This window comes from Symphalangus syndactylus, chromosome 13 (assembly GCF_028878055.3).
Source record: "Symphalangus syndactylus isolate Jambi chromosome 13, NHGRI_mSymSyn1-v2.1_pri, whole genome shotgun sequence".
Classification (NCBI taxonomy): domain Eukaryota; kingdom Metazoa; phylum Chordata; class Mammalia; order Primates; family Hylobatidae; genus Symphalangus; species Symphalangus syndactylus.
Window position 1 is genome coordinate 122,756,554 of NC_072435.2, and position 25,112 is coordinate 122,781,665.

The 25,112-nt window shown below is 38.5% G+C and overlaps 1 long non-coding RNA gene across 2 annotated transcripts in view; it reads right to left on the reverse strand.

The window, feature by feature from the left end:
• LOC134732218 (uncharacterized) overlaps window positions 1–25,112 on the reverse strand; it is a 63,725-nt gene that overhangs the window by 31,787 nt on the left and 6,826 nt on the right. For both annotated transcript variants that reach the window (XR_010115166.1, XR_010115167.1), the window contains exon 2: window positions 3,576–3,775. This is a non-coding gene — a long non-coding RNA (uncharacterized lncRNA). The remainder of the gene's footprint in view (window positions 1–3,575; window positions 3,776–25,112) is intronic.

Consider the following 25,112-nt stretch of genomic DNA (forward strand, 5'->3'; position numbering starts at 1 on the left):
ATCTAAATATGTGCATTGGCAATTTTATTTTATTAATCTTTTCATTGGAAATAGGGGGCTGCTTGCCTGATATTTTTGGGTGCTTCAAGATGGGGATTATCTTAAAATCTGTGTTCACCAATTGGAATGTGCCAAGTACTTGTGCGTCTGGTTTGATTTAGGGATGGGGGAGCTGGATAAATATGTACCTAGGTCAGAGTTTGAGAACAAACCCTGGGCCTTGGAAGCTGAATTTAGCTCACAGGTTTCCTTTGATGTGCTCATTGTTCTTTGGAGTTTGAATGAGTTGCACTCTCTGGACAATCCTGTGCTCTCTTTGTCAACACATTCCCTGTCACTCCCTGTCTGTCTCAGTCCCCTTCACTCCAATATACTGCCCGCTGTATAATAGGACATCATCAACATTCACCCATCAAGGCCTCCCTTTTTATTTAATTTCATTGTTTCTATTTATGTTCTCATTAAGAATTGCTGTATAACAAATGAGTCCAATACTTAGCAACTTAACACAACTGTGAATTTTTTTTTTCTTTAAATGGAGTCTTGCTCTGTCGCCCAGGCTGGAGTGCAGTGGTACAATCTCAGCTCACAACAACCTCCACCTCCAGGGTTCAAGCAATTTCTTCCCGAGTAGCTGGGATTACAGGTACCCACCACCATGCCCGACTAATTTTTCTATTTCTAGTAGAGGCAGGATTTCACCATGTTGGTTGGGCTGGTCTTGAACATCTGACCTCGTGATCTGCCCACCTCGGCCTCGCAAAGTGCTGGGATTACAGGCATGAGCCACGGTGCCTGGCCTATAACTGTGATTTTACTCTTAATTTTGTAGAGCAAGGGATCAGCTCAGTAGTTTTGTATGGGATCTCCTGCAAATAAAATAAGCTATCAGCTGGGGCTGCCATCATCCGAAGGCTCAACTGAGCTGCAAGTCTAAGATGGTGCACTCACATGGCTGCAGCTGATACCACCTGTCAACTTGTAGCTCAGCTGGGGCTGTTGACTGTGTACTTGCACGTGGTTTCTTCTCATGTGTCAGCTGGTTTCCTCCAGAGAAAGTGTCCCAAGAGAACCAAATATGCTGAAGGCATCACTTCTGCCATACGTTAATGGTTGAAACTGTCAAAAACCCACTTAAACTCAAGGGAAGAGATATAGAATCTACATCTTAATGGGACAAATTTCAAGTAATCTGGGGCCATTGTTTTAAACCACTCATCTCATCCCTATCCCCGCCCATCATTCTTTTTTCTCCATAGGTACTGTGCTAATATATTTGATATTTGTGCTTAAAAATATTTATTCCTGAAAGATATATAGTAATTAGCTGGTGACACAGTTTCCATATAAATAAATAGTATTGTGCTCTTATTCTTGGTCTTTTTTGTTTTAACATTTTCTCCTTAACCCTGTATTTTGGAAATCCACTCATGTTTATATGGTTGTCTATGGAACTCTTCAGGCTACTTATATATACTTGAGCCCACATAAAAATATTTATAGTAAGTACCATTTTATGCGCTGAATTGTGTCTCCCTAAGAGATATGTTGAAGTCCTAAATCTTGATACATGTGAAGTGCAACCTTATTTGGAAATAGGGTCTCTGCAGATGTAATTGGGTTGAGATGAAGTCATGCTGGAGTAGGATGGGCCCCTTGTCCAATATGACTGGTGTTTGTAAAATGAGAGAAAAGAGAGATAAACTCACAGGGATACCATCGTGTGAAGACTGAAGCAGTGACTAGAGTGATGTGTCCACAAGCCAAGGGTCACCAAAGAGTGTGGGAAACTATCAGAATCTCAGAGAGAGGCATGGAATAGACTTTCCCTCAGGGTCTCCAGTAAAGAGCAACCCTGTTGTGCCTTGATTCTAGATTTGCAGGCTCCAGAACTGTGAGACAAGAATTTCTTTTGTGTTAAGCCAAGTAGTTGATGGTACTTTATTAGGTAGCCCCTAGGAATCTAATACAGCTATCATCACAAAATTTTCCTGAACCTTCTGTAAATGAGATACAGAGGTAAAACCAAAATTAATAACCTTATTCCAAAGGAAGGACTGCATGTTCACTTTCCACCCATTCAATTGTCCCTTTGCCATAATTACAGAGATAAAATCAGCCAAGATCGCTCTTCTTCCCATTTGTAAAGGTTGTTCTTATATTGAACATATGTTTCCTTTCCTCCTAGTTATAAATGCACCATCTCTCTAAGGAGGTGCCTCTTCACTGGGTGTTCTTCCCCAGGAATGACGTTTCCTGTTTTATGATGGAGAAACAAGACGTTCACGCTTCTGAGATTCTGGGCATCAGATCTACATCTCCGTCATCATCCTGACCAGCGTCTACCTTGCAAAATGATCAAAATGATGACTTCCACAGGTGCCATGTCCTCCCTTGGAGATGATAAAAATATCAGGACAAAGGCTGCGTCTTGGTCAAATTTGGAGTTCACTGCCTAACATAGTATTGACACAAAATATTTAGGGAATATTTTGTTGTGTTATATATATTTTATATGTTTATCTATCTATCTATATCTATATAGATAGATAGATGATACATATATAAGATATATGTATCTTATATATGCATCATATATGTATAGATATATGTATCTTATATATATATAAAACACACACACACAGACACAAATACAGTTTCATTAGAAAAGAATTGGAGGGCAATTTTCACATTTTCCCTTACCAAAGTTAACCTTGTCTTCTTCTCAGCTATGAATTGTTTCATGTAATATAATTAAATACTCACACACCAGGATGCACATAGAAAGCATGCTTACAGAATATGTGTTGTGTGATCATTAAAGTAATCAAAGCTTATGGCTCAGAAGTAGCCTATAAACATTTTTTGTGATGAAATTACAAAGAAAAAACACCATAACACCAGAGGTAAATCCTGAGAATAGAAACAGGATTGAACCCTGAGTTCTTAAAGCGGTTTTGCCTTACAATGGAGAACAACTATTTCATCTGTGAAAAAGAATGCAAAAGTGGGACAAGCTATTGAAGATCAATGTTAATTCTACAAGAAAGATGTTTTTCTGAGGCCTCTTTTTAAACGCATGTGTGCATGTTTCTGTGATCGCTTTTTAACAAAGAGAAGCAGAGAGCCACGTGGGGCTTATTACCCTTTCTCCGAAGTAACTCATGATGCAAGTGTTAACATTTAACACAATTATGAACAACGTAAGCTACTTCTTTTAAGAAGATAGAATTAAGTTACGACTCTTTAATGGATATAATGCTTTTATTAATTAGAAACAGCTTTAAAATGTGTCTTATTTATTAGCTTGCACTGTTGGAGGAAAATAATCGTCTGTTGGTCTCATTTTGGATAAACACACTAGTTACAAGCATGAATTTTTATGCACAAAATGGAATTCTTTCTTAGGGAAAGTTGGAGGTTAGTATCACCACTCCAGGTGATCGTTTCAATCCTCATACCACACTTGTGAGTTTGTGAGATACTCCCCATTTTACAGATGAAATAAGCAATTTGTATTTTATTTAAAAAAGAAAAGCACACACAAAAAAGCCATCTTTGGCATTCATTCTAACCTTGAGGTCGTTGTCAGGATCCTGCATTCCAGAATCCCTCCTATGTGAAGCCAAGCTCAGGTGCAGCCCAGGCCACTGCCTTCTTTTTGTTCTGAGCCCTGGAATGAAGGCTATGTACGGGCTTCTGTCCCATCCTGGCCAGTTGTTCACGATTAACCGTGGAAAGCAGTTTCCCCCGTCTTGGTCTCAGGTTTTCTAATCTGAAACAAAAGTAGCCGACAAGATAATCATTCCTTTGTGACTTAAAGAAAAATTATATGCCCCAACAGCCTGACGTGCCCAATTTTGTCCTGCAGGCATGGGACTCTTTTTTACTTTACTCACATACTGCTTTAGATATTTTTGAGTCACTATTTTAAAATTGGGAGATTTGACACAAATATATGTATTCTTACCAGTTTATCAAAAACAGGAAGCTCAGGCAACACCAGCCCTGCCTTCCCGCCTGAGGAAGCCAGCTGCTCCCTTTCAACAGGGTGTGTGCTGATATCCACACCATGCTACCACAATCCCCATCACTCCCTTTTGCCTCCCTGAAGCTAGCTTCAGTGTTAGTTTCTATATATTGCTGTGGTTGGACCCCTGATGTTTTTATAGACAAAAAAGAAAACAAATAGTTTCTATATCTACGTCATAATAAAAAAGAGAAGATAAAAGATGGATCAAAAAGTGGATAATTTTGAAGAATCTGGCTCCTGTAGGTTCCTGAATTTGTCACTCATATCAGTCAGGGCTTCTTGACTCTAAACTTAAAACCCCATGACACCACTTCCTAGAGTCTCTCTGTCTTTTTAAAAACTATTCTTCAAGTTTCTCATCTAAATTTATTCTCCTTACTCAATTACAATTAATCACGAATAAGTGTTTATTGAGAGCTGGGGAGTAAAGAGAGGCAGAGAAAAACCTAAAACATACTTGATTTACTTGTAAAATTTAGATTGTAGTTTGGAAGACACATTAGAAATATAGATAATAATATCATATCCCATTCTATAACAATAATAGTAAGCCATTTATCATACATTCATGAATTTGTCAGGTCTTGTATCAAGACAATTTCAATACATTATCTCATTTAACTCTCACAGAAATCCTGGGGGTGAGTATTCTTATTTCCCTTTTACAGATATGGAAACTGAGGCTCAGAAACTTGTCCCAGATTGTCTGGAGAGTATGTGGCAGAACTAGGGAAGCTCAAATGAATGTATTCCAAAGTTTGTGAACAGGATGGCAGTGCTTCTCAGACCAGCATTGCTGAGGGCCGTAAATGTATTCCAGGATATCTTAATATTCTTCGTTGGACAGAAATGCTGTGTTCTTTTCAAGAACTTGTTTCTTTATTTTTGTCTTCTTTTCTTGTCTGTATATAAATGAAGAGATTTGATTTAATTGTACTCCATATCTCATGGCACAGAAACATCAGGGGTTTGTATGTGTCCCTGTTATGGTTGTATTTCATTTTCCCCCGATACGAATGTCTTCTTCATCTCCTTCTCCTGTACAAACACCACTCAGATATATTTGTGACATGTGCTTGACCCTGACACATCTTATTGCAAAATACGTTGTAATATTTTGTGCATTTTCTTAATTCACATAAATAGCATTGGACAGTAAATGTGACAATAATGCTTCGAGTTTTCTTATTGCATTGATTTAGTGGCCACATTAGAGTGTGTTTTTGATTTGGTCAGTACAAAGTAAAGGAATTAAGGAAGATAGCATTTAAGTTTTACCGCAGCTTTCTTTAAACTAGTCATCTTGAACTAGAGTAAAAATGCGTATTTTCTGACAGATATGTTTTGGAAGGTGGAAACATGATGACCTCAGTAGAGGATTGTCAGACTTCGCAAATAAAAGTGCATGGTGTTAAATTTGAATTGCAGATAAATAATGCATATATTTTAGCAGAAGTATGTTCCATACAATACTTGAGACATACTCTACTATAAAATTATTCACTATTTATCTTATACTCAAATTTAACTGCGGTTTCCTGTACTTCATCTGGTAAGTCCAACTATGGTACATCCCATAAATGAAGCTATGTGAACTGCCTGGAATGTCCCGTGTTGCAGGGAGTATCCACTGTGAGATGGACTGAGAGAGTCGGAGTCTGCAGGACAGGGCTTCGGCAGAGACGGAAGAATGAGGAAGATGTGTACGGTTTCAGACTGGAAGCTCCATTCATACTAAACTCATTTGGGGAACAAACTGTGAAGAAGAATTATCTACCAGGAGGACTTATGAATTTGGTTGAGCACAAGGAAATTGTTTGCAGCCTGGGGAAATAAATTAGGGCACAAACGCTTATAAACACAATACCATGAACTTGGATAATAAAAAGGTATGTAATTTGATGGATCCAAACACAAATGCTCTCCCTCAGCTTCCCAATCGCCATGTTTCCCCCCACCAGTTTATCATTTTTATTTTGATTGCCACAGTTTATGGAAAGTGAAAACAATACGTATCTCTAATGTGAAATTATTTGCATATATAATGTTTGCTATTCATCATATTATTCCCCGTTTAGCCAAAGTTGATTCTAACAGCTATGTATGATTTTCTTAAGATAATCTGATATGTCTAAGTTTCTTCTCCTGCCAGATAAATATTTATTCTAAAGCCTGTCAGTTTTTGTATAAATGTCATCCTTTTCTCTCTGAAAAGCAAGCTATCATTCTTTAACAAGAATTGAGAAGCTCTGCTAGTTTTGTTCCAGGGTAATGGAACACATATGTCAATCCACAATGAATGACAGCAGTCAGGAGGCACAGGTGTGGAGACCCCGTCTCTTTTGCTAGTTGTGTCACCTTGTGTTAATATTAAAAATGAAGTGTGTTAATAGAAAAAAAGAGATGACACACTGTAGCCTTTTAAGAGATGTGCTACTGTCAGGCATGGTGGCTCATGCCTATAATCCCAGCACTTTGGGAGGCTGAGGCGGGTGGATCACGAGGTCAGGTATTTGAGACCAGCCTGGCCAACATGGTGAAACACCATCTCTACTAAACACACACATACACACACACACACACACACAAAAAAAAAATAGCCGGGCATGGTGGCGGGTGCCTGTAATCCCAGCTACTCGGGAGGCTGAGGCAGGAGAATCGGTTGAACCCAGGAGGTGGAGGTTGCAGTGAGCCAAGACCACACTGTTGCACTCCAGCCTGGACAACACAGCGAGACTCTGTCTCAAAAAAATAAATAAATAAATAAATAAAAAGAGATGCACTCATATAAACTTCTGGTACCAAGACAAGGTGGTGTATACGCACTTTCTCCTACTCTTCACTCATAAATACAACGAACAATCCTAGATATAACTCAACAGAGAGCAATGGAAGGACTCTGAATGTGGAAGAAAGAAGGCAGACTAGCTGGGGACCTCAAGACTTGAACAACAAAGCGGTGAAGTCTCTTGGTTTTACTTTTATTTCCCACACATCTCCCAGGCTGGCACCAGAGAGGATTACAATCTGGACTCCCCCAGTAGGCATCGGCAAAATACTCCAAGAAAAGCGGCTCTCTCTGGTTATAGAACTGGGGTAAGGGGCAGCCAGCAGACAGCTGCTGCACACCTGGGGCATTTGCTGGCTAATCTGCCTGCAGCATATCAGAGCACCAGGAACCAACTCAACCATTGCTACACATCTATAGCACCAGCGAGCTGACCCACCCACAGTGGCAACAATGAAGCCCACATAGGCTGATCCACACATGGTGCTGTATTCAATGGCATCAGGAGACCAAGGACCAGCATCATCTGCCACCCCATGGAAGGTGGCCCAGGAAAGCACTTTCTGTAGCTGCAGGCGGCACCAGCCAGGATTGGGTGGGAGCCCGGCAGCACCAGAAGAATAAAGCAGAACAGAGAAGCACTAAAAGGGCTCTGAAAACTAAACTGTCACTCAAACCACATACCGAAAATATACACTAGACATACACCAAACCTAAATAAGCCTAATGCCTGTTAAAAGAAAAGACTTAAATAGGACTCAATGTCTTTTAAAGAACAATAACCATTTTCAGGATACAGCTGAAAATCAGTCAACATACCAAGAACCAGGGAATCCGCAGTTTGAGGAAAAAATAAGCACAGATACAAATACTGAGATGAATCAGATGTTAGAATTATTTGACAAGGATTTGAAAGCAGCCATCATAAAAAATACTTTGACAAGAAACTACAATTCTCTTGAGAAAAATGAAAAAATTACAAAATCTCAGTAACGAAGTAGAATTTATTTTAAAAGACCAAATGGGAATTATAGAACTGAAAAATACAAAAGAAAGAAAAAAAAAACTAGCTGGATAGCCTCAATAGTAGAGTGGAGATAGAAGAGATTCAGTGGAACAGAAGGAAGATGGATAAAATTTACTTGATTTGAATGAAAGAGAAGGTGATGGAAAAAAATGAACAGAGCATTCAGGATCTGTGGGTCAATAAAAAAAGGCCTAAGTTTTATATCATTAGAGTCACAGAAAGAGATAAAAGAAAGTGTAGGACTGAACTGCTTTTCAATGAAATAACGTCTAGACACTTCCCAAATTTGGCAAAAAGACATCAACCTACAGATTCAAGAAGCTGAGAATATTTCAAATGAGATAAACCCAAAGAAAGCCACACCAAGACATGCCATAATTAAACTTCCAAAAACTGAAAGCAACAAGATTAAAAACAGAGAGAAAAAAATACATTATTTATTAAGGAATACCAATTTGAAGGACAATGAATTTCTCATCTGAAATGACAGAAATGAGAAGTGGGGCAACATTGTTCAAATACTTAAAGAAAAAAACACATAAAATCAAAATCCTATATCTGGTGAAACAATCCTTCAGAAATGAGACAAAAAAAGCATTTTCTGTTAAAATGTAACAAAGAGAATATGTTACTACAAGATACACCCTGAAAGAATAGTAATAGGGACCTCTCCAAACAAAGTAAAATGGTAGCAGAAGAAAATGTTTACCCTCAGAAAGAAAGCAAACAGAATTATGTATAAAAATAGAAGCAAATAAAATAGACTATCTTTTACCTCCTGGGTGTCTTTAATTGTATTTTAGGATTGAAGCAAACTTATTATCTATTGTGGTGATCAATGTATGCAGGGGAGATTATGTAGGAAAATTATATTTGAAAAGTGAGGAGAGCAAAGGGACAGAAATGGAAGTAAGGTTTCTATGCTTCATTCAAAGGGATACCATGTCTATACTTGCATCCTGTGATACCTAGTGTGTGTGTGTGTGTGTGACCGTGTGGCAACATCGTACCTTGAAAACAGACCCCACAAAGCACAGTGACAATGCACGTGACCAGGACTGAACTTTCATGAGTTACAAACATTGAGGAAACCAGACTTTGTTTTTATACACACACACACACACACACGCACACACATATACAATAACTAGAGCATTTACTAAGAAAACCATACAATGCAATGTGCTCAATAAGATAATAAAAGATGGAATTCTAAAACCTTTTCATGCATCCCACATGAGGACAAGAAAAGACACAGAGGAACAAGAAGCAGAGAGAAAAAAACAAATAAAAACAGCGGAATTAAACTCTGACATATCAGTAATTACTTTAAATGTAAATGGTGTAAATATGAGAAGTAAAAAAGAAAGAGTGGCAGGATGTATAATTTCTCACTTAATGTCATTAATAGGCTCTTGGAAACTGCGACTTTAAGAGAAAGACATACGTCAGAACCAATTTTTTTTTTCTCATCAACATTATAACCAGATAATGTTGAAGGAAACGACGTTGTTTGAGGACCTACCATACATCTTTTCACTTAAAGTTGTAGCTTCTAAGAACCTATTAACATATTAATGACTTTCAGTGAGGACGTACTGTATACACGTGTGCATGTATATATGTGTATAAATACATATATGTGTGTGTGTGTATATATACGTATATATATATGTGTACATATATATGTGTACATATATGTGTACATATATATGTGTACATATATATATGTGTGTGTATATATATATATATATATATGCTGGGCAGGAGAGTGCAGGGAAGAGGAGAGGGCCAGGACCAGGAGCTATCTGTATCTATGACTATATCTACAAAATATTTCCATCATGCTGTTTCTCTTTGTATTTATCCTGCCACACAAATGTGTGTATATCTATATCTATCTCCCTTTATATATATGAAATATAGGTATATACAATATATAGTTATATAAATATAGGCATATATGTGAAACATAAGTATTTACAAAATTGTATATATGTGTGTATGTATGTATGTGTGTATGTATGTATGTATGTATCCATCCTGACTTATTTTAAATGAAAGCGTGGTCTGAAAGCATGTTGTACAGGACTCTTATTCTATTTTAGTTCAGGAAAAATTTAATTCAGCCAAGAAAACTGAGGCCTACTGGGTTCCCACACCATCAGAATGACCAAGGGGCCAATGTTTCAAGGGCAAAGCCAGCCCCACCCTCCCTTCCGCCCCACTCCCTCCTCCCCAAGCTGTGTCTGCTGCAGTCCTGGGGGAGCCTTGGAAACAGTTACTACAAAACACACTGTGGCAGTACATGTGACCAGGACAAAGTTTCCATGAGCTACAAACATGGAAAGAACTTGACTTTCTGCTTTTATTCATTCTTTTACACTTCTGTGAACACTTTTCAAAGTTTGGCTTATTTTTTTTTTTCAGGCCCTGAATTTGCAGACTGTGTTTACCACTACATATTAAAAATAAAAATCATTCTGTTTATGGAACACAGCAATCAGTGACTGAAAAGAAGAAACTTCTAACGGTTTTCATTGTAGTCGGATACAGTCTTGTGAAACTATGTCATTCAAATCTACTCATTAGTGAAAGATGGTTTTACATGCCTTTGAAGTAAAAATACCTTTTATCTATGGAGTTTAATTGAAAGCCTACCAGAATAAAAACTGTCACATGTGGAGCTGGTAGATCCTGCTAAACGGAACACTAATGAAGATGAATCTGAGGTATGTCATCAACTGCATGAAACAAGTCACTTTCATCACGAAGAGAGGGGATCAAACACGGGGAAAAGGCTTGTCCTTTTCCACCCATGGGATCTACATCGTCAATTATCTCTTGCAGATAATTATTCATGCTTATGCACTTCCCTATCTCTGCTTCCGTGAATGTCTCTGAACAAGTTCTTGTTGCCAATAAATGTCTCATGGAATGAGTTGCTAAAAGAGTTAGTTAGAAACATGAATTGCTTCTGAAGGTCCCTGGGCATCCCATGTGCTCACCAGGAGCCTCACACAATATGACTTATAGTCCCCAAGCAGGTGGGCTCTGCCTGAAAGCAGCAGGCAAGCGGATCATTTCCTGTGTTTAACTCCTAGAGGAAACTGGAGCACAGCCTTTTATCCCTTTTTTTTTTTTTTTTTTTTTTTTTTTTTTTTTTTTTTTGAGATGGAGTTTCACTCTTGTTGCCCAAGCTGGAGTGCAATGGTGCAATCTCAGCTCACTGCAACCTCCGCCTTCCAGGTTCAAGCAATTCTCCTGCCTCAGCCTCCTGAGAAGCTAGGATTACAGGCGTGCATCACCACGCCTGGCTAATTTTTTTTTTTTAAGTAGAAACAGGTTTTCACCACGTTAGCCAGGCTGGTCTCAAACTCCTGACCTCAGGTGATCTGCCCGCCTCAGCCTCCCTTACCCATTTTATACACGATGTGCTGCAGAGGCCTGGACATTTCTGTCAAGTATCCATGAGCACCCAGTTGTGCAGCACAAAATCATTTATAAAGGAGAAAGCACTTCAAACTCTGCAAAGATGCTTCAGGACGCAGCATTATTCAGTGTTCTATGTTGCCAATTGCCTAATAGATTTCAAATTTAGCTTCTTTGTTTCAAATTCATGGAGGTAAAGTGGGACCAAGAAATTCTTTGACTTAGGACACGTGTTATTTTAGTTATTAGAAGCATTTATTTAAACTACCAAAACAATATATGTTTGCAACAAAGCACAGAATGTACAGGTTAAATTACAAATGGAAATCTCCTTTCCATATCATATCTGCCTAACTGTCCTGAATCTCAACCTTGCAGATATTAAAAATGTTAATGGTTTTAAATATATTTCCCCATTACATTTCTTGGAATTTACACACACACAGTGAGACAGAGAGAGAGTGAGAGCGAGAGAGAGAGAGAGAGAGGAAAATTTCGATAATGTTAGTGGGATACAAAGCTATGGCCATATGTTCAGAAAGACATTAATTTTATAAGGGTGGGGTGTGTGTGTGTGTATCTAAGTATTTGTCTATGTGTGTGTGGAAAAGGTACAGAAATGAAGAAGTGGGCAATTCTTGAAGGATGATGTTGGGCCAGTAAATTAAGATACACAATGGGGGAGTTACATGGTTTAGCTGTGTCCCCACCCAAATCTCATCGTGAATTGTAGCTCCCATAATCTCCCACGTGTGGGAGGGACCTGGTGGGAGATAATTGAATCATGGGGGCGGTTTCCCCTACCCTGTTCTTGTCTTAGTGAATAAGTCTCAAAAGATCTGATGGGTTTACAAGGGGTTTCCCCTTTCATTTGGTTCTTTCTCTCTTGCCTGCCACTATGTAAGGTGTGCCTTTCACCTTCCACCGTGATTGTGAGGTCTCCCCAGCCATGTGGAACTGTGAGTCCATTAAACCCCTTTCCTTTATAAATTACCAAGTTTCAGGTACGTCTTTATCAGCAGCCTGAGAACAGACTAACACAGGGAGAGAATAGAGCTCCCCATCTGAGATAAGACCTTGCTGTCAGTATGGCCTTGGGGCTATATGCTGCAATCATCCCTATACATAGCTTAAGATACACAATACTCTCACTCTTTCTAATGCTGGCTTACCAATTTTGAGTCAAAAAAATTACAAAACACCTAGTTCTGTATGATGGGCTGCCTAAATTTCATGAGTAAATTTTCCTTTCTATTTGTTGGAAACAAAGCACAAAAGTCCATTTTATATTTAAACATTATTTTGAATCCAAATTTCAAGGCATTTTGAGATCTGTTATATCATCAGTGATTCTCAAAGTATTTCTAGAAATTCTAGAGCTGCTAGATGCTAGTGGAGGAAAGGCATCTCTGGTTAAGTTTATTGTGTGTTATGTGGCATATATTGATCTTGAGAGGTAAAAATGCACATTGAAGGCCCTTAGAAGCTTTGGAATAAAAAACATGCTTGATAATATTTTTAATGCTATTTTTCAACGTGTTTGTTCAGAAAAATTGTATCTACTCACCTATCTATTAATATCTATCTGCTTATATGTTTATACCCTTATTCTCACTGAACCTCCATTTCTTGTATGTGAAATGGCTACAATGCCACAGGATCACTGTGACAGCTTCGTGCATTCATGACTGCATGGTGCTCTGGATCATATCTGGCATAAAATAAGCACTCAGCAAATGTGAGTGACTATATCAGGCAGTTCTCACATTGCTATAAAGAAATACCTGAGACTTGGTAATTTATACAGAAAAGAGGGGCCACGCATGGTGGCTCACGCCTGTCATCCCAGCACTTTAGGAGGCCAAGGTGGGCAGATCACTTGAGGTCAGGAGTTCGAAGCTAGCCTGGCCAACATGGTGAAAACCCATCTCTACTAAAAATACAAAAATTAGGTGGGTGTGGTGGCACATGCCGGTAATCCCAGCTACTCGAGAGGCTGAGGCAGAAGAATCACTTGAATCTGGGAGGCGGAGGTTGCCGTGAGCCAAGATCGTACCACTGCACTCCAGCCTGAGTGCTTTTTTTTTTAAGACTCGTTCTCAAAAAAAAAAAAAGAAAAAAAAGAAAAGAGGTTTAATTGGCTCATGTTTCCACAGGCCCTACAGGAAGTATACTAGCTTCTGCTTCTGGGTTCTGGGGAAGCCTCAGGAAACTTCCAATCATGGTGGAAGGCAAAGGGGAAGCAGGCACGTCTTACATGGCCGGGGAAGGAGGGAGAGAAAGTGGGGAGGTGCCACACAATTTTAAACAACCAGATACTGTGAGAACTCTATCATTATACAGTACCAAGGTGGATGGTGCTAAACCATTTATGAGAACTCTGCCCCCATGATCCATTCACCTCCCACCAGGCCCCACCTCAACACTGGGGATGACCATTCAACATGAGATTTGCTGGGGACACAGATCCAAACCATATCAGCAATTAAGCAGACACAAGGTGGATTTTAAGACATGCTTCAACATGTAGTCTGGTCTAATGTATGCCAGCGTCAATGATAATCCGGCTGAAGCGCCCAATTGAGGCTTCCCTTTAAACTAAAAACAATCAGATACTATTTTATAAGACTGACTCAGATCAATAAGTCTCAAATAGAACTGAGAATCCTGTATGTTTCCCAATCTCCTTCACATTTGTTTCACCTACAGTAAATTGCAGCTGCTCTCACAAAAAGAGAAAGTGTGCAGATGGGTGTATTTATGTATATGTGTGATTGTGTATTTTATATGTTGAGCTGAAACTCAGGGAAATTGGGCTGTTTTCTTGTTTCTATTTATTTTCTTAATTATTAGGTTGAGACCTGTCAATATCATTCACTTGACACTTCCATGCAGCATGGACCACAACACACTCTTTTCACCCTGGCTCACACACACAGCCCTTTCTACACGTCAGGCTATGAGCTTCCAACTTTCTGAACAACAAGATCTCTATTTCTTTGCAGTTTGACACTCTGTTCATACTTGATATACCTGTTTATTTGCTTAGTCAACCCCACTGTCTTCCAACATCCCTACCACACTCTTTCCTTATGCTACTAGATCTTTAATTGGCCACAGTGACCATGCTTGTTTATTAATTTTAAAAATATTTAATGACTGTCTGCTCTGACCTGGCCTGTGCTGGGTGTTGTAGCCCCCAACGGGCAAACATTCCAGTCTGTTGTATTTGCTTCTCCCCCTCTCTCTCTAGCACTCACAACACAGGCTGAATATTGTAGCAGTACGTGTGAGAAGTGCACATGGATGAATGTAAGATGGATAATATTGTATAAACGGAGGGTTGAAAGCACGTGCTCCATCTGAAAGACAGTCATAGTTACACAAATGAAAACTGATACTTTTCTTTTCGAGATACTTTATAATTTCAAGATGCAGTTATAACTCCATAGGGCAATAGGGTCCCATAATTACAACCATGATCCTTTGGGTCCTTCGTTTTAGACTATAGCCCCCACAGCTCTTGAGCCTTTCAACACGCTACCATCCTGGGAGAACTCTCAGGGGACTCCCTTTAACAGACTTGATGTACCTGGTGAAGTTTTTGCTTAGAGAGGGGTCACAACTCAGCCTGGATATTCAGGTAAAAGGTTGGAGCATCAGGTATTCCAGGCTCACAACATGACTCATTCTAGGAGACTCCAGCTAGGCTCTGTTTTTTGACAGAGGATGGCCAAGTTTGTCTTAAATGAAGGCCTAGGTTGTGGCACGTGCAGATCCGGGCAGAGAAGTCAACCCATGGGATGCACCTGGGACATGCCAGGTGTGGACCCTTGAGGACCTCATGACTGCATTCTGCAGGGAAAAAGACAAGAAACCAATCAGACATGTTCACTGCGGGGCTTAGCCTTGGTGAAGACAAACAATAAAATGCCTCATTTGGAGAAAGGTCCTATGAAGGCCATCCTGAGAGGTAGGGAGAGGAGAGTATTGTGAAATGAAGTCATCCATAAAGGGGATTTGGAGCCAAGGTATTAGTGAGATCATACCAGACATGAGAATGACTCTGGGCTGAGCCACAGGGAAGGAACTCAGCAGGTGAGCATTGGGAAAAGAGGCAGGAAGAGCCGATCTGGGATCAGCTCTGGGATTGGGTTCTTAGAGGAGTTAGGCTTGTCACCCTTGGCGGCTAGGAACCCATCACTTATGTGATCATGCACCACAGGAGATCCATGCTTCTTGGTGTGGTTCTGTTAATATCTGTAATCATCAAACCTCAAGCTCAAGCCTGGCTGTATCACCAGGGGCAGACAGATAGTAGCTTTGCAGACCATATGGTCTCTGTCATGAGCACAAGAACAAAAGCAGCCACAGGCCGTATGTGTCAAGTGCAGCATAAACATGTATAAACAATCAGATGTAGCTTTAAATTCTTTCTTACAAAACATGCATTGGACTGAATTGGTCCTGAGGGTCATAGTTTGCTATCCCCTGAAGGAGTCTGTAGCTTGTCTGAATATGAAAATAATTACGCCAAATGTTTGGTTAAAACAAAACGACACAGTAACAACACTTTAGTTTTTGCCAGTAAAAGTAGGAGAGTCAATAATACACAATGGCTAAGAATTCAGTCTCTTTACTTGAATCTAGTCTATAACCAATTCTTAATGGTATAATCCTGGGAGAGTTTCTTGGCTTTACTAAGCCTCAACTTCTTAAAATGGGAATAATAGATGAATTTACCTTTTGGAGTGTTCTAGTGATGCAGCGATAATGTATTTAAAATGCAATGATTAGAACCTGATATGTGTATTGGTCAATTTATATAAACCATTGTTATTAGCAATATGTTCTCCTGTCATGAACTTAGTTGGAAAGGCATAACCTCAGGTGAGATAAACCTTTGGTACAACAAAGCCTGCTTGATAATCTCATTACCAATAGTACGTTTCTAACTTCTTGCCACTCTCTCATGGTTCATGTTTTTGATGATCACCTTTACTTCAGCTGGTCAGGAGCCTTGAAGTTCCAAACTAATAGGACAATATTAGCAAATAATTAACTTATAGATTGTTGTCACAGTAATTTAAGAATGTTTAGCCAAGGAAACATCTGGAATGATATCAAATACATTCTAAAATATGTAATATAATCTGACAGATTAACTCCATGGAGTTAAAACTGTCCTATCATGGTTCTCAGAAAATCGCTTGAGTTTGCTTTACTGCTTGGGATCAGATTATAGCATTAAAGTAAAGGAACATTGATACCCTCCTTGGTCTCTGACCCAGACTGGAGTCAGTTCTCATCATCTGCTGCTAATTTTTGTACCTCTTCATAGAGATTTTCTTAAAATTCCAAAAGAGCAATTTTCTGATAAGGATAGTAGTAATATCAGCTAATGTTAACTTCCTAAAACCACATAGTGAAACTTAAGCTGGAGAAATGCCATCTCCTTTGCCTTTGGAGGAGCCAGAACTATGGAATAAAAATGACTACATGTTTATCATGTTTCCTGATGGGAAAGTACACTTCACTGACCGGTAGTTAGCCTCATGAACTCTTAGTTACTTCCAGAATTATCACTTCTTGGAAGTGATTACACCAGGGTCAGGGAGACCATTTTATTTCCCTTTATTTGTACATTAGACAAGGAATATCTATGCTGATTGTTAGTTATAATAAGCAATCCTATCTTTTGGTGATTTATACCATTCATTTATCTCTTGCAAACCTCTTAGCAAATTTATAACTAGGCACAGTTATCCGACAGAAAGTAATAATGGTACCAATAATTTGCAGTGTGGCAAATGCTGTTCTGATTAATTTACGTGTTTGAATCTATTTATTCTTCACAACTTCCCTAAGAAGTGGGTGCTATTATTATCCTCACTGCAAGGAGACCCACAGTCAGATGGACACAATGTGATATGCCAGGATTTACCTTTATGGCCTAGGTTTTAATTGCTGTGTTACAGAGATATTCACATGTCTCTGAATCTTCAAAATCAACCTTTTTAAGTACTTACAAATGGTATTTTAAGAATTCCACAGTAAGAAAAGATTTGTAAATTTCTTGGAGAGTGATTTTCTTTAACAACAAGAGTGACAGATGTTATCTGGAATGAGGATATTGTGCTGGCCCTCAGACAGCTACATAATTTGTCATAATTATAAATGTACAGACATAGGCTGGCAGGGCAGAGAGCTCTATAGCAAATGGAATTCTATTCTGAAATGAATACTTAAACTGGTAGAGATTTGCACATAAATATTAGGCAGAGTTAATGCTTTGGGGATTATAGATACGTATGATTTTTAAAATACCCAGGCCATCAGCCAACATATATCCTTTACCATAGTGGAAAGAAAATGAAACTAAGGTAGGACTCAGTGACTCACGCCTGTAATCCCAGCACTTTGGGAGGCCGAGGCGGGTGGATCACCTGAGGTCAGGAGTTCTAGACCAGCCTGGACAATATGGTGAAACCCCATCCATACTAAAAATACAAAAATTAGCCAGCCGTGGTGGCAGGCACCTGTAATCCCAGATACTCAGGGGGTGCTGAGGCAGGAGAATCGCTTGAACCTGGGAGGCGGAGGTTGCAGTGAGCTGAGATTGTGCCATCGCACTCCAGCCTGGGGGACGAGAGCAAGACTTTGTCTCAAAAAAAAAAGAAAAGAAAAGAAAACGAAACTAAAAGGCTAAAAAAAGATGAATAGGGCAACAAGGGAAAAAAAACGAAAAGATAAAGTAGTTTGAGAAAAAGACACAGAAAATAAAACCCATCTTTGCTAAAATCTATAATAAAAATTTATGTAAAAATCTTAGATGAGAATTATTAAAATCCAAGATCTAACTAAAACAAAATCAAAATATGTTCCAATATATTTTTTATATGGTATACTTCAGAGACAAAAAGCAATTCTATTCATGGCCATAAACTCAAGGTTACAAAAATAAATTAGCACAGCCCCTAAGAAAATTCACCCACTGACATACATTGCAGCCACATAACTTACCACTAAACCAGATAATGTAGTGACATTTCTGGCATGCATTAAATCAGATAATATGGCAACATTTCTAGGGTGCATTAAATCAGATAGTATGGTAACACTTTGAGGATGCATTAAACCAGGTAATATGGTAACGATTCTAGGGTGCATTAAACCAGATAATACGGTAATACTTCAAGGATGCATTAAACCAGACAAAATAGTGACATTTCTAGGATGCACCTTGCCCTCCCACCAGCTTGATCATTGCACATAGGAGACTCAGAGAGTTCTTACCTTTAATGTAGATTCCAAACCTTATATTGGGGGGACCTTGTACATGCTCTGTAACTCTCTCAGCCTCAGTTTCCTCATATGCAAAATGAAGGAAAAATATCTTTCCAACAGAATTCTAATGTTGATTACATAAGCCAATATGGTATATTAAATCCCATACATTAAATCTTATATGTTAAATTATATGCTCTAAATTATAATGTTTGGACTATAGTAAGGACCTTATTATTTAATGTGTGGGATTTACTATAAGATTAAGTATATACTATATTATAATATGAAATATGATATGCATTTATATAAAATATTTTACACTGTATGTTTTATAAGTATTCGGTTGGTGCAAAAGTAATTGTGGTTTTTGCCATTGAAAGTAATGGCTTTTATTACTGGGCAATACATGTAATATATAATTTATAAGTAGGATTTTATACAGTAATTAAATAGTATTAAAATATTATTAAATAGTACTGAAATATTAAATGAAAATAGTATTAAAATATTAAATGAAATTATCAAAATTTTCCTTGTCCTGAAGTCACATAAAGAAAAACCTCATGGAAATGGAATGTCTTGGATTATAGACAAATCATCTTCTCCAGAAATGGCAGTTGCCATGTGCGTTTGGCAGCACTTGGCAAGGCGGGGATGGTCAGAGAAGATCTGTTGGAGAAGGATCCACCTACTGTAGTGGGCAGGAGAGGAGATTTCCAGGAGGAGGGAACCAACCATATGTTATAGTCATGGATGCAAGTGTGAAACCATAGTAGACAGCTCTGGAAGGTAGGTGGCCAGAGGTTGCATGCTCAGCGTCTGAAGGAAGATGTTCAGCACTCCAATGGCTCTACTAATGGTATGAGGAGGCAGCTCCTTCCAGCACATGACTGTCAATTGTTAAATTTTCAGGGAATTTGTGAGCCAGTCATTAAAGCCAACAATTATTAGAAATTAATGGTTATCAACTTATAATTATATAAATCACATTTAAAAAATAAGAAACGCTCAAAACTCCTCACAGTCTAATTATTTTTAGTACATTGAATTACTGCCAGGTCTAGAGGTTGTTTGTGACTAATGTATCTGTACACTGAGAATCCTGTAAAACCATGTGCTAATGTGAAGCGCATTCTCTTCCCAGTCCCATATTCCGTGATGTCAAGTTAGTAGTTTAAAGTCAGCCATAGTCGTAGCATTTGCATAGTATCGATACTATAAGAAGTTTCGATTTAACAAATATAATTTGTATGAGGCTAAGAAAGACTCCTACAGGAGAGCACATGGATGTACCTTGAAAACATTGTGCTAAGTAAAAGAAACCAGATAAAAAGGTCACACATTGTACAATGCTACGTATGCACAATGTCCAGAATAGGCAAATCCATAGAGACAAAAAGCAGATTAGCAATGCCAGGAGTGAGAAAAGGAAAGAATGGGGAATGAGTTGCTCACAGGTACAGAGTTCCCTTTGGAGTGATGAAATCATCTGGAATTAGATAGATGTGATGGGTTGCCCAACTCTTTGAACATAATAAAGACCACAGAACTATACATTTTTTTAAATTATACTTTAAGTTCCAGGGTACATGTGCACAATATGCAGGTTTGTTGCATATGCATACATGTGCCATGTTGGTGTGCTGCACCCATTAACTCATAATTTACATTAGGTATATCTCCTAATGCTATCCCTCCCCCGTCCCCCCACCCCATGACAGGCCCCGGTGTATGATGTTCCCCATCCCGTGTCCAAGTGTTCTCATTGTTCAATTCTCACCTAAGAGTGAGAACATGCGGTGTTTCGTTTTCTGTCCTTGCGATAGTTTGCTCAGAATGATGATTTCCAGCTTTATCCATGTCCCTGCAAAGGACAGGAACTCATCACTTTTTATGGCTGCATAGTATTCCATGGTGTGTATGTGCCACATTTTCTTAATCCAGTCTATCATTAATGGACATTTGGCTTGGTTCCTAGTCTTTGCTATTGTGAATAGTGCCACAATAAACATACGTGTGCATGTGTCTTTATAGCAGCATGATTTATAGTCCTTTGGGTATATACCCAGTAATGGGATGGCTGGGTCAAATGGTATTTATAGTTCTAGATCCCTGAGGAATTGCCACACTGTCTTTCACATGGTGGAACTAGTTTACAGTCCCACCAACAGTGCAAAAGTGTTCCTATTTCTCCACATCCTCTCCAGCACCTGTTGTTTCCTGACTTTTTAATGATCGCCATTCTAACTGGTGTGAGATGGTATCTCATTGTGGTTTTGATTTGCATTTCTATGATGGCCAGTGATGATGAGCATTTTTTCATGTGTCTGTTGGCTGCATAAATGTCTTCTTGCTCATGGATAGGAAGAATCAATATTGTGAAAATGGCCATACTGCCCAAGGTAATTTATAGATTCAATGCTATCCCCATCAAGCTACCAATGACTTTCTTCACAGAATTGGAAAAAACTACTTTAAACTTCATATGGAGCCAAAAAAGAGCCCACATTGCCAAGACAATCCTAAGCCAAAAGAACAAAGCTGGAGGCATCACGCTACCTGACTTCAAACTATACTACAAGGCTACAGTAACCAAAACAGCATGGTACTGGTACCAAAACAGAGATATAGACCAATGGAACAGAACAGAGCCCTCACCACACATCTACAACCATCTGATCTTTGACAAACCTGACAAAAACAAGAAATGGGGAAAGGATTCCCTATTTAATAAATGGTGCTGGGAAAACTGGCTAGCCATATGTAGAAAGCTGAAACTGGCTCCCTTCCTTACACCTTATACAAAAATTAATTCGAGATGGATTAAAGACTTAAATGTTAGACCTAAAACCATAAAAACCCTAGAAGAAAGCCTAGGAAATACTATTCAGGACATAGGCATGGGCAAGGACTTCATGTCTAAAACACCAAAAGCAATGGCAACAAAAGCCAAAACTGACAAATGGGATCTAATTAAACTAAAGAGCTTCTGCACAGCAAAAGAAACTACCATCAGAGTGAACAGGCAACCACAGAATGGGAGAAAATTTTTGCAATCTACCCATCTGACAAAGGGCTAATATCCAGAATCTACAAAGAACTCAAACAAATTTACAAAATCAACCCCATTAAAAATTGGGCTAAGGATAATAACTATATACTTTTAAATGACGAATATTATGGTGTGTGAATTATATCTCAATAAAGCCGTTATGAACAAACTATTCCTTCTGAACTTCCTTAACTATCTTGCCTACCTGGAAATGCAGTGAGCATCTGGGTAAATTTTAGAGAAATAGGGAGTATGAAAAAGGAACAAAATATAAAGTGGCCACCTTTTCCTAAAAAGAGGAGTTAATAAGTTATTTCATCTAATTTACTTTTATCACAATAAAGATACCATGAATGTGTCTTTGAATTTTTAATGATTAATTGTGTCCAGATAAAGGCTAAAATGCTATTTAGAAAGCAATTTAAACAATAAAAACCCCAAAGGCATGATTTCAGAGCAAGTTAAAGCAGCCATGGAGTGAGGGAGAACTTTTACCTTAAGTTTGTATATTCATTGTCTTTGGTTGTATAAATCATTGGTCCCTGAACTTGACAAAAAAGATATTATAGGATGTTATTGTTCTTAAACAATACAATTCAAAGGTAGACATTATATATATGTTATATATAATAATATTTATATATTGTGTATGTAATATAACTATATACTACACTGTATATTTATATACTGTAATATATATAAAATGTGTATATATACATTTTATATATATATAATGACTCTCTCAGAAAACAGATTTAAGTCAAATATTGCAACACATCTTAGGTTTCCATTGATTTGTAAACATTTGTACCAGCACCAGCTGTTGAATGCCTTTCCAAGCGATGCCATGCACATAGCTAAATTTGGCAGTTAAAACAACAGAAATGTATCCTCCTTCCAATCTGGAGACCTGAATTCCTCAATCAAGATAAACAGTAGTTGAATTCTACCAGCCTATAGTTGATGCTTATTTCCTTTTCTGTGGATCAGAGAAACTTCAATGGTTGCATGATTTCTATGTTTTTCTATGTCTGTGAAGCCATGCTCAGTGTATAAATCAAGAATTATTGAAAAACCTAGAGCAGGGGTCCCCAACCCCTAGGCCATGGACCAATACCAGTCCGTGGCCTGTTAGGAGCTGGGCCTCACAGCAGAAGGTTAGTGACAGGCAAGCATGACACAAAGCTTTATCTGTATTTACAGCCACTCCCCATTGCTCTCATTACCACCTGAGCTCTGCCTCCTGTCAGATCAGCAGTGGCAATAGATTCTCATAGGAGTGCGAACCCTACTGTGAACTGTGCTTGCATATGAGAGATCCAGATTGTGTGCTTCTTATGAGAATCAAATGCCTGATGATCTGTCACTGTCTTCCATCACCCCCATATGGGACTATTTAGCTGCAGGAAAATGAGCTCAGGGCTCACACTGATCCTGCATTATGCTGAGTATGTAATCATAGTAGAAATAAAGAGCACAATAAATGTAAATGCACTTGAATCATCCCCAAACCATTCCCTGTCCACGGAAAAATCGTCTTCCATGAAACTGGTCCCTGGTGCCAAAAAGGTGTGGACTGCTAACCTACAGTACTAAGAATTCATTTGTTGCCTTCTAGTTTTCAGGCATCTGAGTAAGAAAAACATTTTCATCCTGTGATCCTGGTTAGGAGATATGCACTCGGAGGAGAGGTGAACAGATGCACAGGGTCAAAAGCACAACAGTAACCTGTGTTCCCTTTGCCCACTGAGGTGCCTTAGTGCACACTGCTGAGTGGGATTGTGTTGAGCAGCAGCTGGAAATATGCTGGACTCATATGAGGACCACAGGCCTGTGGCAACGGGACTTAGAGCTCATCTGAGACTGGGAAATTAAGAAAGGAACCAGAACAGTCAGTTTGTCCAAGTCCCTGGAAAATTATGTTTTCGCAAAATGTCACTAAATTACCATAGCCCAAACATTCCCACAATTACATAAAATAAGTATGTTAACTCAAACTAGTAAAGTAGTCTCATGCAAGATATATGTAATGAATAAAAGATGAGCCTTCTTCTTCAGCTATACTGGTTCTTTCAAATCCTAATAATATGTATTCCTTTTATTCAAATGAAAGTTTTTATTCCAGTTTAAAAATTATAATCATGATTTGTTGGGACTTCTGGAATGGTAGAAGGAAGAAATCCTCTCTCCAAAACAGGAAAGAAAAGACAGACAAAGCTATAAAAAAAACAACTCTTTCAGAAGTCTCAAGGCTCATAACCCATTGTTGAATGAGAATGATCACATGTCTTCAGTTTTGGTTTGCACAGCTTCTTATTAAAATAAATTTATTATTAAAATAAAATTTTTTACCAGAGTCAAAAAAAGCACCATCTGCTCATCACATACTTGTTAAGTCTATTTCCACAATACCAACCATTGTTTCTGCAAAATATCATTACTTCCTCTATGATTAGGAAGCTAGGTCTGCATGATGTGAATATAGAAACAACATCAGGAAAGAAGAAATACACGCTATTTTCTTAACGGCTTTGTCAACTTTTTGATATGCACTGGAAACATAATGAAAGCAGCCACAATGCATTGAAAACAGTCTTTGTAGAGATTTAGGGATTGTGTTTGTTTTTCCTCTCTTTTCTTGTTTTTTTTTAAACACTGCATTTGCTTGGCCAGATGCAAAGTTCTTAAATACCCACCAGCACTGAATCCTCGCAGGGAACTCAGTATAAGGAAGCATGTGGGAAGCCCCTGGGTAGAGGACAGTGCAGGTTGTGCAAAGATTATTTATAATGAATAAAAGCCCTAGCAGAGGCAGATGGTTTATCTGTGGCATTTGTACAGTATACACTAAGTGCACTTAAATGTAGCAAGGGAGCTATAATATGCTAGTCAATTTCCATCTAGTTAAAAAATCATGTGCAATTAATTCCATCGAAATATTCTCTCTAGCTTTATAATTCTCAGTGCAATGCTTTGTGCAAAAGGCTCACCAGTGAATTTTCTCTTACTGTATTTCCCCAGGGAACATGCTTAGGAGTTTTCTCCCTACTGTTATTGGGTCTCTGTTCCTTCCCGCCCCCCTTGTGAGTAATCAATGACTAATAAGAATTATAGACAAAGGACTGAGTTTTTCTCTCATGTAAAGAGAATAATGGGAAAAACACACGTTTTTATTGCCTTCTCGGTATAGATCTACCTGAGTCACCAGGAAATTACACAAAGGCCTGTAGGTATAAAGCCAAGACAAGGTGTGAGCTGCTTGGTTGCTAACAAGTGAAGTCAGGTCACTTATATGGCATTGAGGATACAGAATAAAGTCATTGAGGCCACAAGATGCAAGTTAGTTATCACGAAGTTGAGGGTATAAACAACCTCCCATCACAAACATGATTTCCACCATAGGTGAAAAGTCATTTGGTCATGTAAGTTTCCTTATTCAACTACTATCTCAGCTTTTCAGTTTCCATCTTCAACTATAATTTCTTGCCTA